Genomic DNA, 6,431 nt, shown 5'->3' with positions numbered 1-6,431 from the left:
TTCAGCTTTTCTCTCAAGATACTTACACTCTGACGGGTATGCACATTGATTGATATTACACATCCAGTGGAGCATACTGGCTTCATTCCTTGCGAGCTTACGCATGTCCTCAGCAGTCACAGCCCATGTTTCACTGCCATGTAGCATGGCTGTTCATGCGTATACGTACATATATATATACATGCATATGTATATATATATATACATGCATATACGTACATATATATATATACATGCTTATACATACATATATATATATATATACATGCTTATACGTACATATATATATATATATACATGCTTATACGTACATATATATATATACATGCATATACGTACATATATATATATACATGCATATACGTACATATATATATATATATGCATATACGTACATATATATATATATACATGCATATACGTACATATATATACATGCATATACGTACATATATATACATGCATATACGTACATGTATATATACATATACGTATATATATATATATATATATATATATATATATATATATATATATATATATATATATATATATACTTACATACACATATATATATATATATATATATATATATATATACACACATATATATATACACATGCGTATACGTACATACTTATATACATGCATATACGTATATACATATATATATATATACATGCATATACGTACATGTATATATATATATATATATATACACATGCATATTCGTACATATATATATATATATATATACATACACGCATATACGTACATATATATACATGCATACTTACATCCATATATACATACACACACATATATATACAAACATATAGATATATATCTTAGAGCGTGCTTCTGTGGATTTGTTTTCTAAAAACCATATTTATACATATAGTACACTTATGAATTTATGAAATCTTGTTCAATATATGTTGTTGTTTTATCAACATTACAAATGACCCGTAATTGAATTAACCACACAAGTTCTGTCTAAAATTACAGACACGAGAGACAGACAGATTTGTTAATAAGCCTCCTAAGATCTTCAAGTGTTAATGGAAATAAACCAACATGTTATGCATTCATATATACAAGCACACACACATCCGATATTCAGACATAAATTACATATTTTAAGTTTAGTTTATATTTCCAAACCAAGACACCGTATATACTCAAGGTAAGCGTTTTTGTTTTTCTTGTATTTTTACTACATTACATAGATATCTTATTTTAGTATACATACATACAGAGAGAGAGAGAGAGAGAGCTAATTCTACTGCAACCAAAGATGAACAAGCTGCTAAACAGTTTGAATCGACACTAATTTCCTTCTCAGAAAACAACCTCACCTCCAAATCAGACATAGGAAAACATGAGGGGAAAATAGAACTATATTCATATTATCGAATATAATTTAAATATGCATATGACTGTGTATATACACATTTTCAGGAATTACACACACACACTATATATATATATATATATATATATATTAATCATAGTTCGAAGTTGATACTCAATTACATGTATTGATTACTCCCCACTACGTCAAGGGTGCACACCCAAACACATCCGTATATTATATATCTATACGTTTGTGTAAATGGGTATTAAAAGTTAGGTTATCACAGGTTTCTATAGAAAAAAAATAAGCCCGACTGACACAAGTGGATTGGAATTTTACTATTTTTGTAGACATTTAGCTATGATAATTGTCAATTGTCTTCAAAGCAAGAATGTTGTTTAAAATATCATATTCGGGATTGTTTTCGCTTGTATTCTGCTCCATTATTTTCTATTCCCTTCGATAATAGTTCAAATGTTGGTGACAACAGTGAGGGGAAACGACAAGAAATGTGGAAGACTTAGAGAAAAAAGAATAATGAGGGAGAGGATTACAAGTGTCTGACAAACTACAAAATACTATTAGGTGGGTCTATTTAGTTTAGCAGGTTCTTTTAGGAGAAATAAATATCGTTATATTAGCTGTTGTAAATAACTAATGAGCAGAATATAAGAACAACAAAAGTAAAGAATGACAACACGAAGACAATGTATGAGGCAATCACATGGGTTGCTGGGTTTGATGTTGAAACACAAGGTTGCCCGAATGAATCATAGATGACAATAGCATACATACAGTAACATCTAAAGTTGTTTATATACAAGAGTTGAGAAGACATTAAACTAATTTAGCGAGCAGATAGTAGGAGTGTTGATTTGTTCAAATGTGGACAAAAAGCAGCATTTAAGAACTATAATGAATCAAGCATCTAAACGACCTCTGTTATCCCGCCTGCACAAGTTTTACAACGTAACCTTAACCTCAATTATCGATGCTGTTTTAGAAAGATCCTTTTCTGAAGTGTTTAAAAAATAAAAGAACATGACAAACCTTCACGGAAATTCCGGAAATGGAGCCCGATGAAGCATTATAACAATGTTGTAAATAGAGCGGCCATGATGAATCACCCGGATGACGGTCGGTGTGACGTCACCAGAAAAAAGCCACCCCGCTGCAGAAAGAAATGTTACTGGGTTTATTATATATGTGTATATAGGTATATGTATATCTATGTATATATATCCCTACGATGATACATCGACATATAGCTCTATGATTGAATTTTATTTATTGAACAAGAATAATTATTATTTCTCAGTACGTGTTGTGATCGATTAATCGACTTACAATTTCTTCTTATCTCCTTCCCTCTTCTATACAGCCATGTATTATGCTACATTATGATTCTTCAGTCTGCCTGTTATAGAGACATTCTTCTTTCTCTCTCATCTTCCTGCATATCACATTTCTTTTGCTTTACACTTTTCACAAAAAAAATAAATAAAAACAGTAGGACCGATTTCGAGATGCAGTTGGAATCGTTTCACTTTGTTTTTTGTTAGGAGAGACGTGAGCAGCACAAATTTCCATTTCCCTACTAAAACTTCCTGCTTACATAAGAAGCAGATAATCCAAAGCACAAGAAATTTGGAAGTTATTTTCTTTTCTGACATCTTAATTTTCATTTCCTTTTCTACTCGACATCAAATACTCTTTCTTCGAATTACATTTTCATATCTTTTAATTTTTCATTCGAGATAGGGAGGGTAGTTTCATTAATTACACCAATCATTAATTAATTAATTATCATATTTCATTTCAGTCATGAAGAAATATTTTACAATTTATTTTTATAAGTCTTTCTTTAATGTTTTTACTAAATCTAACAAAAATAATTTATCCGTATGTTTATGGAGAGAAAACAGCCAGAACATAAATTAAATACCAGAAAACAATCTTTAGCGAAATTTTATTTATTACAGTTATGAGCAAAGACAAATCATTGTCGTCGTTGTTTTGTCATCTGTGTTTATCATAAATGTCTGATCGGAAAATAGCATTTTGCCATAACTTTTGAGCTCTTTCATATCACACATAAACCCAACATTCTGTGATCTAAATTCGCTACATCCATTTTTTTTTTTTGTCTTCTACGATTCAGTTTTTTTTTTAATTTTTACAGATAAAATACAACTACTTTCTTTAACATTCCATGTGTTTTTCTAATCTACCTTATATTTGATAATTTCTTTCTATTCTCAAGTCCTGGGTAAATAAAATGGAATAGATATAATATCAATACCAAATTCATTGACTATGACATCGAGGGAGTTGTCTGCGTTCTTGTTCAATGTAATGCTGAGTCCCTTGATCTGATATGAAGTAAACTTCCATCTATACCGCCAGTTGATTATTTCCAATGCTTTTGAAATTGCTGCTTTTAACCCCTGACCCCCAACATGTTAAAAGACGATATCTGTTGGTGACACTGGCTTTCAGTTCGTGAACACATTTTCTTCTGAGAGTATCCCACTCTACATATACCCTGTGCTTTTGGTACTAAGTTATTTAATCTCTAAAAAACCTAATGCGGATATCCAGTTCACATCTGTTCAACACAGTTTAGTTGGCACAAAACTGAGGTGCAAAGCAACTATTCAGGAGTCATAAACCCTCAAATTTGATTTTAAAAGCACTTTCAATTCATTCGGTTGGGATGTTTTTTGCAACTTAGTGAAAGAGAAGACTCTAGAGCTCTACCACTCTGTATGGCAAGTTTATCAGGATCCCTCAAATTGAAATCAACACATTCTTTTTATCCTGGTTGTTCAACTAGGTGACCCACTTAATCCTGCATTAGTTGTATATGGCATTGACAATACAATATTGATAGAATGGGGTTTATTGATTTGAACAGCTTGTTTCGGAGCCCATGTCAGATAAGGTCCTCACTACTGCAAATTTGATGATTGAGGAACTTAGTTGTCAATGAGTTCTGCTCATCCATCAAGCTCTCTCACCATCTGAGATCTCAATTTCCCATTTTGTTTTTGAACCCACTTTTCTTTCTAAGATGTCAAAACTCAAACGATTACTGAAAAATATTGATGTAAATAAACTCCATCAAGGCTTCTTTTATTCTGAGGAATTATTTATCTACCCCTAAGCTTACATTTTGAGGACCAGTCCCTCATTCAAATTCCTGCTGCCTCTACAATGACATCTAATTCATGAGAAACTTGAAAGTTTGGTCAATGTTAAACTCCTTTCAGTATCCCTTGCTTGGTAGCATTGCTCAAATGATCTGTCATGGTTTAGGTTTAAGTAAATGCTCCTCTCTATTGCTTCCCAAATTCTGTTATTCCATTCATGCTTACTCCTCTAGTAGACAACATTCTTTCCTTTCCATTTGAACTACTTCCAACAGAGAGGTAGATAAAGGTCTACAACTGTGGAGTGTGCTTCAGTTGTTAGTTCCAGATTGGGGAAAATTGACTCAGAATGTTTGGGACAATTTACAGTTAAAACATTTTCAGCTGTCTTTTTAATCAGTTAGATCAGTTAAATACTCAAGGTGTCATCTACTTTCTGTGAGAGCCAAACTTTCTGGAGATTGAGTTGAAACTTTGCCCATAGGCGTAGGAGTGGCTGTGTGGTAAGTAGCTCGCTTCTGGTCTTGTGCATTGCAGTAGTTGCTTACTGATGAACAGGTGTGGACGTGTGTTAACGCCGTCCAAAAATTGAACTGTGAGAGTCGACCGAGGTAGGTGGAATTGTTTTTTGACCTGGGAGGGGTTTGTTGCTGTTTGGTTTTTTTTGCAGTAAATTTTGCCCAGCTCTGGGGCAATTTCGCTTGCTCTCAGCGACTAATTATTGGTGAAAATTTGTGTTTGGGGGCATATCCACCCAAAAAAAAAACGTGGATTATACCTGAGAAGATTTTGGTTGCCTGAAGTACCAGCTGGCCAAAAACTGTTGTTTTCTTTTTTGCTGTGGAACTGTTTTTTCTTCTTCTACTCTTCTATTTTCATATTTCTTGAACTATTTTAAATATTTTTATTTTTTCTTCAGCTGTTTTTTCAGTTCGTCTTTGTGGACCTTTTTGTTATTATTTTTAGATTGTTTTTTGGACTATCAACATGGCAAAAAGAAATAATGAAGCTACTGCATTGGAGTGGGAGGTTCTCCCACCCAAGCAGTGGTTAGTTGATACAGAGAAGAGGACAGTGGTCCTGCAGACCTATTCTAGGTCACGCAACGCCATTGCCCTTTTCAATAAAGAGGAAATAATGGAAGAAGCCATCGTAATGCAGAAGCCATTGTAACGCCAACCAAACCCGAAGCCCCTCCGGTGGGAAATGTGCCACCGGAGAGGGAGACTCTGTCAGCGGGAATTGTGCTGCTGACAGATCAGTGTAAGGTCCCTCCCTGCGAGGTAGAGGAGTTATATGTTCTCCTGTACCACAAGGGGGGACTATTGACAGTTTCTTGGACTACGAGTGCGGCCAAGAAAGGAACTACTCGACGTGTGTGAGTAGTTCAAGATGGCCTCCGCAGGTGGCTGCGGAGGTCGTGACAAAAGTCAGGAGTAATTGTGACAAAGAGAACTTTGTCAACTTCACCGTGAACTCCGACTTGACAATGGAATTTTGTCTGGCAGAAGCAGTGTATTTGCGAGGGGTCCACGGTGGGGCGAATTAGTTGTGTTGCAGTATTGTAAATTGATTCTATTGTAAATTGATTTTTATGTAAGAAAAGTAAAACCTCAATGTATGTTTTAAAGGAAAAAAAAGAACAATGTTTTTGGCAGGCGACGATCGGCGGGCGTCATTCAATTCATTCTCCCCCATCTTATATCATTTTGTTGTCATTCATGCTCATTACTGGTGGTGTCCAGCCCGTAGCTACTCCCCTTTCTATGTACCACTCTTGTAGCGAATTAAATGAAATAAAGTAGCTTGCTTACGAACCACATGGTTCCGTGTTCAGTCCCACTGCGTGGCACCTTGGGCAAGTGTCTTCTACTATAGCTTTGGGCCAACCAAAGCCTTGTGAGTTGATTTGGTAGACGGAA

General features: G+C 34.4%; 1 long non-coding RNA gene across 2 annotated transcripts in view; it reads left to right on the top strand.

The window, feature by feature from the left end:
- Positions 1 to 766: 766 nt before the first annotated feature.
- Positions 767 to 6,431, top strand: part of LOC106878580 (uncharacterized) — a 15,529-nt gene continuing 9,864 nt past the window's right edge. Inside the window, exon 1 of one of the 2 annotated variants that reach the window (XR_001410516.2) lies at positions 767 to 1,186. This is a non-coding gene — a long non-coding RNA (uncharacterized LOC106878580). Of the gene's footprint in view, positions 1,187 to 1,741; positions 2,675 to 6,431 lie in introns of those variants that run through there. The other variant, XR_008265058.1, reaches the window with a different exon arrangement.

This window comes from Octopus bimaculoides, chromosome 10, assembly GCF_001194135.2.
Source record: "Octopus bimaculoides isolate UCB-OBI-ISO-001 chromosome 10, ASM119413v2, whole genome shotgun sequence".
NCBI lineage: Eukaryota > Metazoa > Mollusca > Cephalopoda > Octopoda > Octopodidae > Octopus > Octopus bimaculoides.
This window is presented reverse-complemented; position numbering and strand designations above follow the sequence as displayed.